The sequence below is a fragment of the Lynx canadensis genome, chromosome D3, assembly GCF_007474595.2.
Source record: "Lynx canadensis isolate LIC74 chromosome D3, mLynCan4.pri.v2, whole genome shotgun sequence".
Lineage (NCBI taxonomy): Eukaryota > Metazoa > Chordata > Mammalia > Carnivora > Felidae > Lynx > Lynx canadensis.
This window is the reverse complement of record NC_044314.2, coordinates 85,734,556-85,747,288: the sequence shown is the minus strand read 5'-3', so window position 1 is coordinate 85,747,288 and position 12,733 is coordinate 85,734,556. Positions and strand designations below refer to the sequence as shown.

The following is a 12,733-nucleotide window of genomic DNA, read 5'->3' as shown; positions in this document are numbered from 1 at the left end:
TTAATCCCTTCTTTAGAATATCAATTTAAATTATTATAAGTGTGAGGAAGAGAAGGGGAAAGTGGAATTAACAACAATGGTAGGGGCGCCTGCATGGCTCAGTCAGTTGAGCATCCAACTCTTGATTGAGGCTCCCGTCATGATCTTACAGTTGTGAAATCGAGCCCCATGTCAGCCTTTGCGCTGGGTGTGGAGCCTGCTTAAGATTCTCTCTCTCTCCTTCTCCCTCTCTCTCAAAAGAAGAAGAAGAAGAAGAAGAAGAAGAAGAAGAAGAAGAAGAAGAATTCAAAATGGTAGATTCCACCACCGTTTGTTTTTCCTGTCTCCCATTGCCCTGAATAATTCCGACTTTATTTTATATGACTTTTTTTTTTTTTCAACGTTTATTTATTTTTGGGACAGAGAGAGACAGAGCATGAACGGGGGAGGGGCAGAGAGAGAGGGAGACACAGCATCGGAAACAGGCTCCAGGTTCCGAGCCATCAGCCCAGAGCCTGACGCGGGGCTCGAACTCACGGACCGCGAGATCGTGACCTGGCTGAAGTCGGACGCTTAACCGACTGCGCCACCCAGGCGCCCCAAATTCCGACTTTATTTTAAATGCTTTGTTTATTCATTCAGCATGTGTTTATTTGGTCTCTTCCCTCTGGCCAGCACCTAATATCCAAATGATTTAGGAAGTGTAAGCCAGTGGCTGCCTTCTATGACCTGGCCTTATGAAACCAAAGACAGAGTGGGCCATGACTTGGTCGCTGCTGTTCCTAGCCTTGGCTGGGTAGTATAATCCCCAGAGAGCTTTCAAAATTGCTGCTCCCCAGTTCCATCCTTGGAAATTCTGCTTCAGTAGGTCTGGGGGAGTTATCCAGGTACTTATATATATTTTTAAAGTTTGCTGGGTGATTCTAATGCACAGCCAGGGTTGAGAACCCTGGGAGACTATTGAAAAGACAACTAACATTTGGGAATATGTAGTGCATTCGAGGAAGTGCATCTCCTAGGACCCAGCAATTCCATGCTTTTGTACACTCCCTAGAGAAATCCTTATACATGTGCCCAAAGAGTTAGGTACAAGACTGTTTATGGCAGCATCATTTGTACGAGGGAAAATAAAATACCCTAAATGTCCTTAAATATTTAATGGGTAAATGAATTGTTGGATTCATACAATAGGATGCTCTAGTGAGAATAAATGAAGAGCTACTCATAACAAATGGAAATAATATAATATTGAGAAAACAAAACATGCCACAGTATGAATACGAAATTTAAAGAAATCCAAAACAACATTTTACACTCAAATGCCTGTCTACGCATGCCCATAGCAGCACTATTCATAAAAGACAAAAGATGGAAATAGCTCACATGTTCATCAGTAGATGAATGGATAAACAAAACATGGTCTACCCATACAATGAAGTACTATTTAGCCATAAAAAGGAATGAGGGGCACCTGGGTGGCTCAGTCAGTTAAGCATCTGACTCTTAATTTTGGCTCAGGTCTGATTTCATGGTCGTGAGATTGAGCCTTGCATCTAGCTCTGTGCGGGGCATGGAGCCTGCTTAAGATTCCTTCTCCCTCTGTCCCTTACATGACTGCACATGCGTTTCTTCCCTCTCAAAAAAAAAAAAAAAAAAAAAAAAAGGAATGAAGCACTGAGACGTGCTATATTGTGGAGGAACCTTGAAAACATGCTTTATAAAAGAAGGTAGATACAAAAGGTCACACATCGTATGATTCTATTTATATGAAACAATCCAGAATAGGTAAATCCATAGAGACAGAGAGTAGATTGATGAGTGCAAGGGGGTGGGGAGCAGGGGTGACTTCAAATGCGTGTGGTTTTCTTCTAGAGTGGTGAAAATGTTTGGGACCTAGGTTGTGTAAACACAATATGGTGTGTTATTAAATGCCACTGGCTTCATCACCTTAAAATGGTTATTTTATCTCACCTCAATAAAAAAAGGAAAATATTTTTGTAGATATACACAAATGTTGTAGAACTATAAAAACATAGAATGACAAACACCAAGTTCAGGATGGTGTTTATAAGGGGAGAGGAAAGAGGATGGGATCCAGGCTGGGTTTACAGGGAGCTAAAACTGGATTAGTAATATTTTATTTCTTTTTTTATAATTTTTAAAGAAGTTCTTATTTATTTACTTTGAGAGAGACAGAGAGTGAGCATGCGCAGGAAGAGCAGACAGAGAGGGAGAGAGAGAATCCCAAGCAGGTTCCACATTGTCATCGCAGAGCCTGACTTGGACTGGAACCCATGAAACATGAGATCATGACCTGGGGCTGAAGTCAAGAGTTGGCTGCTCAACTAACTTGAGCCACCCAGATGCCCCAGTAATGTTTTATTTAAGTTGGATGGTGGTACATGGGTGTTTATTATATTATTCTCAACATGTTTTAGTATTTATATACCATTCATTTAAAAAAGCTCATCAAAAAGGACATTGGGGCTAGAGATCCAGATTTGAGGTCCAATCAGCATATATAAGAAAGGGCCATTCCATATAACTCCATAGACAAATATAATACTTGTTCAACAATGTGTCTCAGCCTAGCATTGCAATATGTACATGGTCTGTGCAGTGTTCCCTGTTGGATATGGCGACATTCCCACAGAATAACACTGGGTCCATTTGGCCCACCATTTGGAAGCTCGATTCAAATCTGTCATATTCATTCCAGAATTCACAACATATCATAAATCAGCCATAATGGAATCCAACCCTTTCATAAGTCAGAAAATTTATCTTTGTATGATAACGAACTTACCATTTTAAGAATTAAAATGCTTCAGAGTTGCAGCAAAGGAAAAAAGAGGAGAAGAAAGAGTTGGTGGTATCCTGCCCTAACGACCATCCCTAATGACTCAGACAAGCCATGTCACCTCTTGCCACGGGTGTAGTCCTTGAACAAGGGGAGGGCTGCCTGGCTCCCTGATCCCTGTGAACTTGCAGCTTGAAGAAGCTGCAATTCTGTGCATGTTGGAGACGGCAAACCCATCGGACCCTCTAGCACACCGGCAGGAAAGGGCTGGGTTTTGGTGGTGCTTGGTAGGACCGGAGAAAGAAATGTTGGGGCAGAAAGCTGAGGAGTCTGGGGAGATGGAAGTGGACTGATCTGAGGGACTTAGGCACTCACCAGCAGGGCAGGTCTGGCCGCAGAGGGGGCTGTGGAGGGGTGGGGAGGAGAGAAGGACAGAGGATAGCTCAGCTGTGGAGCCTGAGGCTTGCACACAGCACCGAATCACCAGGTGTAGACCAAGGTGCCCACTACAGAGAGGACCCACATGCTCTGACTGTGAATGGCTTTCTCATACTGGCACCTCAGGGGGCCCTGGCCCATGCCCAGGTGGTGAGAGAGTCCTCAGAGGACCACAGGCTGCAAGCGCCTCCTGGCAAAGCCTGGCTCTCCCTCACTGTGCTTGGGCTCACACAGCGAAAGGGTGGGATTTGAAAATGAACTGCCCTCAAAGTCGGGTAACTGACACCTACCCCACGGCCAACAGACATTCTCTAGGCCCCTAAAGGAACCATGGGCCCTGGGCACTATGTCCTCTGTGTCTCTACTTCTTATATTTAAAATCCCAAGAGAAGAATCTGATTATTTCCATCCCTGGCCCACTCAGCAGTGGGGGGAGGTCAGTAAGGGGCCAAGGACAGCAAGAGATGAACTGAGAAGAAAGCAGAGGAGAACATCCACCCCCAAGGCAAATTAAGTACTGATTGTATTAGCTTCCCATTGCTGCTGTAACAAATTATCACAAACTTAGTGTCTTGAAACAATACAATTTTTTTCTCTTAGTTCTGGGGATCAGATGCCTAAGATTGACCTTACAGGGCTAAAATCAAGGCGACACAGGGCTGGTTCCTTTTGGAGGCTCCACGAGAGAATCTCTTTCAGCTCTTCCAGCTTCTACAAGCTGCCTTGGCATTCCTGGGCTTGTAGCTATGTCACTCCAACCTCAGCTCTTGTTGTCATGTCTCCTTTTTCTCACTTTGAGCCTCTCCTTTTCCTCTTTCGAGGACTCTTGTGATTACATCAGAGCCACTCAGATAGTCAAGGACAATCTCCCCATCTCAAGGCCTTGAACTCCATCACACCTGCAAAGTTCCTTTTGCCACATAAGGTAACAGATTCACAGGTCCCAGGGATTGGGACGTGGAGATCTTTTGCAGGCCATTATTCAGTCGACTGCGATATAGTTGGCCTGTTGTAGCTTTATAAGAGCTGCAACCCTTTCCACCCTACCCCACCTTTCCTTGAGCTAGAGCGAAGGGGTTTCAGTTCCTTATAACTCACAGCTTGACTAAGACATCATCTTTCCTCTTAATGCCCTTTGGCCATTGCATTTCTTCTCCATTAGCCAGCATTTCCTTTTCACGCTTCCCGAATTCTCTCTCTCATCCAAAGAACTCCTACTCCAGGACACAATGCTGTCTACACATTCAACTGCACAGAGAACAAAGAGTGAATCTTAATCTACTAGTTAATGTTTATCAATTAGAGGGAAAATAATGGATACATGTAAAATCCTGACCTTGAACTAAAAACTCAGTTATGCCAGTACAAACCATAGACCACACAAATTGGCAGAAGTTTATGTTAGAAGCCCCAAAATGTTAGATAACCCTAAGCCCATAGGAGCCAACATTGTGTTATATCATCCAGAAGAAAACAAAACAAACAACTAGTGTTGTCTTAAGCTTTGGTGAGAAAAGCATAATATTTCACCCTTGGGTCGTGGTAAAGTGGCCTGTGGCCTCAATAGGCAGCAAGCGATAGCAGCCCTCTGTTCAGGTTTTATGAGCCACATTTTTCAAGAAAACCGCCTTAGTTGTTGTAAAAGTGTAAATTTCACAGAAGTGCACAAAGGATATGAAACGCTCCCAACATTCTCCCTCCCAGAAGTTATTGCTGTTGAAAGTGAGAGTATCTTCCAGGTATCTGTTTATGCCCACATCTTGACTCACAAACATGACCACACTCTGCATGCTCCGTGGAACTTGCTATTTTTACTAATAATATATTATTAAATCTTTCTTTTTTTAAAAAAATATTTATTTATTTATTGAGAGATTGCAAGCAGGGGAGGGGCAGATAGGGAGGGACAGAGGATCTGAAGCGGGCTCTGTGCTGGCAGGCTGACAGCAGTGATCCCCATGTAGGGCTCAAACTCACAAACTGTGAGATCATGACCTAGGCCGAGATTGAGAGTCAGATGCTTACCAGAATGAGCCACCCAGGTGCCCCTATTGCTAAATCCTTCTACAACAATAGTGATATATGTATGGTAAAGAGAGACCTATGATATGGAATCACTTTTAATAGTTACAGAACATTCTGGTGTTTAGTTTGGAACATATGAAACTGCTCATTTTGTAGCCCAAAGGAATAGAATATCAGCAGTTCCATGTAGTCCAACCTAAGTGAGTTGTGATAATTTGCCCCCTGTCTCTTACTGGTTGGTATGTAACTGGAAGTTTTGGTCAGTTTTTCCAGTTGTAAATTTTTTTGTTCGTTTGTTTGTTTTGGTAACCCTGATAGAGTTCTATGTGCCAAGCATTCTTTTAAGTATATATAAACAATATGTATTAACTCTTTCAACCCTCACCTCCCTCGAAACCACCCTGTAAGGAAGGTACTAGAATTTCTCCCACCTTATATCTGAGCAAACTGCGGAACAGATAAAGTGAGCCTAAGTTCACATAGTGCTATAGACTGAATGTTTGTGACCTGCCCATAAAATTCAAATGTTGAAACCTAACCCCTAATGAGATGGCATTAGGAGGTGGGGCCTTTGGGAAGTAATTACGTCATGAAAGCTGAAGGGACTAATGCCCTTATAAAAGAGTTTCCAGGGGCACCTGGGTGTCTCAGTCTGGTTAAGCGTCCAACTTCAGCTCAGGTCATGATCTCACGGCTTGTGAGTTCAAGCCCCGCATTGGGCTCTGTGCTGACAGCTCAGAGCCTGAGGCCTGCTTCAGATTCAGTGTCTCCTTCTGTCTCTACCCCTCCCTTGCTCACGCTCTGTCTCTCTCAGAAATAAATAAACTTTTCTTTTTTTAATTAAAAAAAAAGTTTCCAGAAGCTTCTTGCTCCTTCTACCGTGTGAAGGCACAGCAAAACGATGGCTGTCTATGAACCAGGAAATGCATTCTCACCAGAGACCGGGAGAAGTTTCTGTCATTTATAAGCCGCTACTCCATCTGTGGTTATAGTGGCCCCAACAGACTAAGACACGTGTGTAGCAACCCTGGCCCCACAGCTTATGCTCTTTTGGATGCTATTATAAATGCAATTATTTTCTTAATTTTCTTTTTGAGTTTCTCCTTTCTGGTGTATAGAAACACAACTGATTTTTACATGTTGATCTTGTACCTCGAAACTTCACTGAATTGGTTTATTAACTGTAATAGCTTTTTGTGATTTCTTTTGGATTCTCCATATATAGGATCGTATTATCTGAGTGTGGTTTTTTACTTCTTCCTTTCCAATTTGGACGCCTTTTATTTCTTTTTCTTGCCTAACTGCTCTGGCTAGAACTTGCAGTACAATGTTGAATAGCAGCAGTGAAAACAGACATCCTTGTCTTGTTCGTGATCTTGGAAGGATAAGCATGCAGTCTTTCACCACTGAGGCTCAGTCTGTTCTCTTAAGCACTGTGCTTTGTTGCCTCTCCATCTTCCTCTCTCACACTGCCAGGCATGTACTTGCAAAAGAATCTTTTCACACCAAAGATAAATTTCACACCTTAAGATAAATTTCTGGGTTAAAGGATGCATACATTTTATATTTCAATTCATTTTGCCAAACCACAAAAAGTTGAACCATTTCATGCTTCCACCAGCAAAGCCAGAGTGCATGGACCACTTTTAAGAGGGCTTTGACAAAACAAGAGCGTGGTTGTGTGGGAGTGGCTGAGATATTAAAATATCTGGGTACCGTGTTGAGGGCACATGGCCAGAGGGACTGGCGTTATTCCTTTAAAGTAAAGGAAAAATACAATAGCAGGGTGCAGCCATTTGAAGAGTGTCAACTACAACAGAGATCACAGAACTCTAACTAACGGGGAAAATTACAGGGAGACTGATTTGGACTCAAAGTAAGGAAGAAATGTCTAACAGTTAGTCCCAGAAAAGAACAAGCTCTCTTTGTGGTTGTTAGTTGGTGACAGTGATGATGATGGTGATGATGATTTTCATTTATCTCATCATCTCCCTTTCTCTGGCCTCCTCTCCATCTGCACTCAACATCATTTCCCATCTTAAAAATAAATCCTCTCATGACCCCACATTCTTCTCCCACCACCACTCGATGCCTCTCTTCTCCTTTGTAGCCAACTCCCTTGAAAGAGTGAGTCACCACATCCATTTCCGCATCTCCATTCACTCCCCTGCCCACTCCAGTCTGGCTCCCACTCCACCACTTCTCTAATGCCTCTCTTGCCAAGTAAACAGCAACGTCATCCTCGCTAAATCTGATAGACATACTACAGATCTGATCTTCCTAAAACTCTCAGCAGCATTTGACACTGATGACCATGCAACACCTCCTTCCCCTTCTTCCCTTAGCTTCCTGGAATCCACCTTCTCCTGACTTTTTTGCATCTCCATGGCCACCCCCTCTGAGAATCCTTTGGGGGCTTCTGTGCTCCCCATCACTTAAAGGTCAGCATTCTCCAGGGGTCTGTTCTAAGCCCTCTTGCCTTCTCATTTACATCTTCTCTTACTGGCCAGTTGTAGCTACTTCCATGGTTCTAGTTACCATCTATATGCTGGTGATACATAGATCTCCATCTCTAGTTCCAAATTCACATATCCATCTACGCACTAAGTGTCTACATTTGTAAGTCCCATAGATATGTCAAACTCTGTGCCTCCAATTCTGAACTCATCTTCTGCCCCAAATGGGCTCCCCCCACCCCAACGTTTCTTATCCCAACAAGTTCTCCCACCACCCATCAGTTGCCCAATCCAGAAACATTCCTTAACATCCTTTCCCTCATTACCCCTCAACCATTCAATTGTCAAATCCTGTTGTTTTATCCTCCTCATGTTATTCATTTACTTCTGTCCTCTGCCCCTGTCACCTCCTCAGTCCAGGTCACCATCTGCTCTCACCTGGACTGCCCTGTAGCCTCCTGACTGGTCTCGCTGTCTCCATTTGTGCTCCTGTCTCCTCCATTCCTCCATTATTTAGTAAAAGCTTGCACTCTGGAGTGAGAAGCTTGGGTTCGATCTTAGCTCTACCACTTACCAGCTACACGATCATGTGTAAGTTACTGAACCTTTCTGGGTCATTGTTTCTTCTTCTGTAATAAGGAGATGTTAGTATTATATTGGGCAGGGTATCTGGTTCTAAACAGAATCCACTCTGCTGAGTTTGAGAGGAAATACGGTTTAGAAAAGGCAATCCAAATGGCTGAAATTTTTCATAATGAAATGTTGGTGGCAGGGTGGGGAAGACTCTTCATGCTTTCTCCGTATCCTCAGGATGAAGTTCAAGGCTGTTCATAACATGATCCTTGCTGGCTTCTCCAGTCCCACCTTTGCCTCCTCTTCTTGGCATCTTGTGTGTTGGCCAGTTGACGCATGCTGCTCTGTGAGTAATCCATATATTCGGGTCCTTTCTCTTTTCAGTGCTATGCTAAAAACCCAGGAGGGCTGGGAGGTGCTTGCCCTGGGTGGGGGCCTGGGCTGGAGTGTTGGTCTCCAGAAGCCCGTGGGTGTGTGACAGCTGGTCCACAGAGAAGCCTTGGCCTCTAGGGCAAAATGAGAAAAACAGGACAACGAGGCAGGGCCTTCATAAAGCTAAATTTATTCATTTGAAAGCACCTTTTTTTTTTTTTTTTTTTTTTGACTATGTGCTTCCAGCTCTTTTAATGTTTTAGTTTAGACATTAATGGAGGGATGCCAATAGATGGTAGTAGTTGTTTGCTTGCTCAACATCATTACCAATGCTTAGTTGGCAAGCTTGCCTCCTTGGTCTTCCTCCTGTCAGTACAAGGCGTCATCGGCCACCAGAGAACCCAGAGTCATCTTCTACCTCCTAGCAATCTGTCAGTTCTGCCTCCAAAACATATCCCCGCTTTGCCCACTTTGGTCCACCTGCGCCGCCCCGTTCTCATCCAGGTCGCCATCTCTCTCATCTGGGTGACTCTGGTGGCTTTCTCACTGCCCTCCCCTTGTCACTCCTGCCCTCTACAGTCTACCTTCTGCACAGAGGCCTGAGAGCACTTTTAGACACAGGCATCAAATGGTTTCACTCCCCTCTGTAAAAGTTTTTAGTGGCTTCCCAGGGCCCTGAGAAACAAATTCCAAATCTCTCTGCGCTCAGCCCCTGCTCCTCCCTCCTCTTTCACCAGGTTCTGGCTTTCACCAGGTCCTTCTGGCTGTTCCTCTTTTTTTTTTTTTTTTTTTTTTGCTTTCAGATATGTGGATCAGGTGGCTGGATTCTCCTCCTCCTAGAGCTGTTTCCTCCTGAAGTGGGTCTTCTCTGGACCCCCCTTCTCTATCACATCACACAGCGGGGTCCAGAGTGGGATGAGAATGTGGCAAATCTCTTCCTGTTTCTGTTGCCCTCAAGTGGCAGGGGCCAGAGGGGCTGTGCATGGGCTGGACCTGCCCCTCCCCTGCCCCCGGTGCCTCCTCCCACCTCTATGGTAGACTCCCTTCCACTCAGTTGGAACAGGCCCAGCCTCAAAGGTGTGTGGCAACCCTCCCATGTAACAGGCAGCCAGCCAGGAGCTACATTTAAACAGCCACAAACTAGCACAACAGCACTGTCTCCATGGTGACAGACAGCCCGAGGCTGTGCAGGACAATATTGCGCTCTCTGTTAGCCTAAGTAGAGGTTGACTGGGTGAGGGAGAAGAAGCAGTTTGAATGGAGTCTGTTTTCCTGTTTTTCTCTCAATCGTCTCTAGTCTTCTGTATCACTGGAGAAGCTTCTGAGAGGACTAGTCTCCAGGGAAGAGGGAAATCTTCAAATCTCTTTTACTTCTCTGCTTAAAATCCTCGCATGGCTTCTCAACTCACTCAGAATAAAATCCAAAGAACTCAGAGTGGCCTCTAAGGCCCTGAATGATCTGCCCTTCCAACCCCATCCATGTTACCTCGCCAGTCCACACACCACTTCTCGGTTCGCTAACTTGTTCACTCTGCTCCAACCACCTGACCCCCTTGCTTTTCCTTGAACACCCTATCAAATCTCTACCTCAGGGCCTTTGGACTTACTGTACCCTCCCACCAGAAACACTCTTCTAGATACGTCATGGTTTGTCCCTCTCTTTGTGCAGATCTAACCTAAATGCCTCTATCACACATGCTCACATTTGCCCATCTTCGTTGTCTGTCCTCTTCTCTGCTTTATTACTCTTCATAGATTTATCACCATCAGACATTTTATTATGTCTTTTTTGCTTTTTGGTATCATATCTTTCTCCTCCACTGGCATATAGCCCCATGAGTTGTAGGCACTTTGTTTCACTCACTATTATAATCTCTAGAGCAACAGACAGTGCCCAACTCGTAGTAGATAGTCTAAAATTTATTTGCCAGAATGAATGAGTAATGGAAAAGGACAAGCTAATGGGATCCTCATCCCAGCCTCCCTCCTTGTCCTGCACTCGCCCAGGCCAGCCCAGAAAGACGAATCAAGGTGAAGAATAAAGAACGCTTGGCCAAGGATTCAGGAGGCCTAGTACTTGGGCTTTTGCACTCTGCCAGGTAAACACTTCAGTAGTGTGGTTTCTGGGTTAAGAGCATTGCATTGGTTTTGGATTTGAATCCCTTTTGAAACCCACTCTCTACCTGGATGATCTTTCAGAAATTAACTCCATCTTTCATAGCTTCCCTTTCCTTATCCGTGCAATAATGAAAAGAATACCTGCATGTCATGAGATGATACAAATAAAGCCAGCAGTGTAAGGAAGTTATTTTTATTGTCATTCAGGTTTTTTGGTATCAGTTTTCCTGGGAGTATAATCATCATTATCCCATTCTTCCCATGCCAGAGTCATGGGTTAGAAAATCCTGTGGAATTCTAGGAGCTGATTCTCAGAGGAAATTTCTGTCGAGAATCCCGAGGTCCCTGCCATGGCAATAACCTGGGGCAGAGTCTCCACAGCCCAGGCGCGGGGCTGAGACAAGCCAGGGATAAAGCAGTAGACTTCAGAAGTCTCTGAAATTTCTGGCTTTTGGAAAAACCTTGTAATGAATGTTTATTTTTTTCTTTGCCCCATCCCCCCCCCCTTCTTTTCCCATTTCTTCTGGGAACGGTATTCTTCTTTCCTAAGGTAAAGTCACTGGATGTGGTTTATTCAGCCCTGCCACTCTCATTCAGCCCTGCCACTCTCTCCCTACTTCCTGCCACAGGAATGAGCACATGACCCAGGATTGGCCAATCAGGTGACACCATGCCTCTAGCCACAAGGCTAGATTCAGGAATGGATATGTAACTGAAGCCCTACCAATCAGAGACTTTCCTGGGACTTTCATGCCAGAGCTATCAGGAAAGACTTGCTTGCCCCTCTGGAGTTGCTGAGGATGTGAGTATGGCATCTTGCTACATAGAGAGCCTATTCAAGAACAAAGCCAAATGGAGTCACGATGAGAAAGCCAGCCCTGATGACATAGTTTGAGCTTTTAGAACCATCCATGTCTGAGAGCAGTCCCATCTCTTCCACTGTGTGATGTGGTGGCTTACCTGAGTTAGGTCTCTGTCACTTATTATCCAAACAATTCTGACTAACACAGGCCTACTCAGCATCCTGTCTGCACACTCCTGCAACCCAGGAGCTGGGGCCATTTGACCCTGCCTGTAGCTGCAGCCCTGCCTTTGATTCCAATCTGAACTTGGTTTTGAGGGACTAAGAGAAGCTAACCAGTCTTATTTCTTTTATTGACAGCCCCTGCCTTGTACCCCAGTCTCAATAACTGAAGCCCCATCTTACTTCATTATCCTGGCTCTTTGCCTTTTCAACCCTAGTAAGGGCAGACTCTGAACCTGGAACTCCATAGCTAGAGCCCACGACCTGCTGCTGCTGTATGTCTTGAGTATTACGTGAGCCTGTCAGGATTTCCCCCTGTGGTTCATACCAGTCCCATTTGATGTCAATGGTCAAATTGAGGCCTGACAGTAAAACTTAAGGCAGGATTTCCTAAGCTGTTGTCCATGGGACTCCATTCAGTGGAATATAAATAGGTATTCCATTACCATAGAGTAAAAAAACAAAGCTGGCAATATTTTTTCTTTAATTTTATATTTTAAAATGTAAAAAATGGAGTAGCATTTTACATAGGGGTTACCTTCTAAAGTCAGTGCTCAAGGTAAAAATCATGTCCTGTCAAAATTGCCTTTGGTTAGGGGTGCCTGGATGACTCAGTTGGTTGAGTGTCTGACTGCGACTCAGGTCATGATCTCACAGTTTGTGAGTTCAAGCCCCGCATCGGGCTCTGTGTTGACAGCTCAGAGCCTGGAGCCTGCTTCGGATTCTGTGTCTCCCTCTCTCTCTCTCCCCCTCCCCTGCTTGCACTCTGTCTCTCTCTCACACACAAATAAATAAACATTAAAAAAAATTTTTTTTAATTGCCTTTGGTTAAACCTTTGACTTGTCCACAAAGCATAGCGAACAGACCTTCTACCTTCCAACAAGTCCATCAGAGTCCATTTTTCCTCTGACTCTGGACCAAGTTACTGTTTTTCCAGTTTTGCTCTA

The 12,733-nt window shown here is 44.5% G+C and overlaps 1 protein-coding gene and 1 long non-coding RNA gene across 3 annotated transcripts in view; one reads left to right on the top strand and one right to left on the bottom strand.

Annotated features, from left to right (window-relative positions):
• The window catches only part of P2RX7 (purinergic receptor P2X 7), a 48,696-nt gene that overhangs the window by 32,191 nt on the left and 3,772 nt on the right, over window positions 1-12,733 (bottom strand). The window lies entirely within an intron of this gene.
• On the top strand, window positions 257-11,746 carry LOC116738397. Its single transcript, XR_004344284.1, has 3 exons — window positions 257-293; window positions 8,509-8,617; window positions 11,391-11,746. It is a non-coding gene; the product is annotated as an uncharacterized LOC116738397 (long non-coding RNA).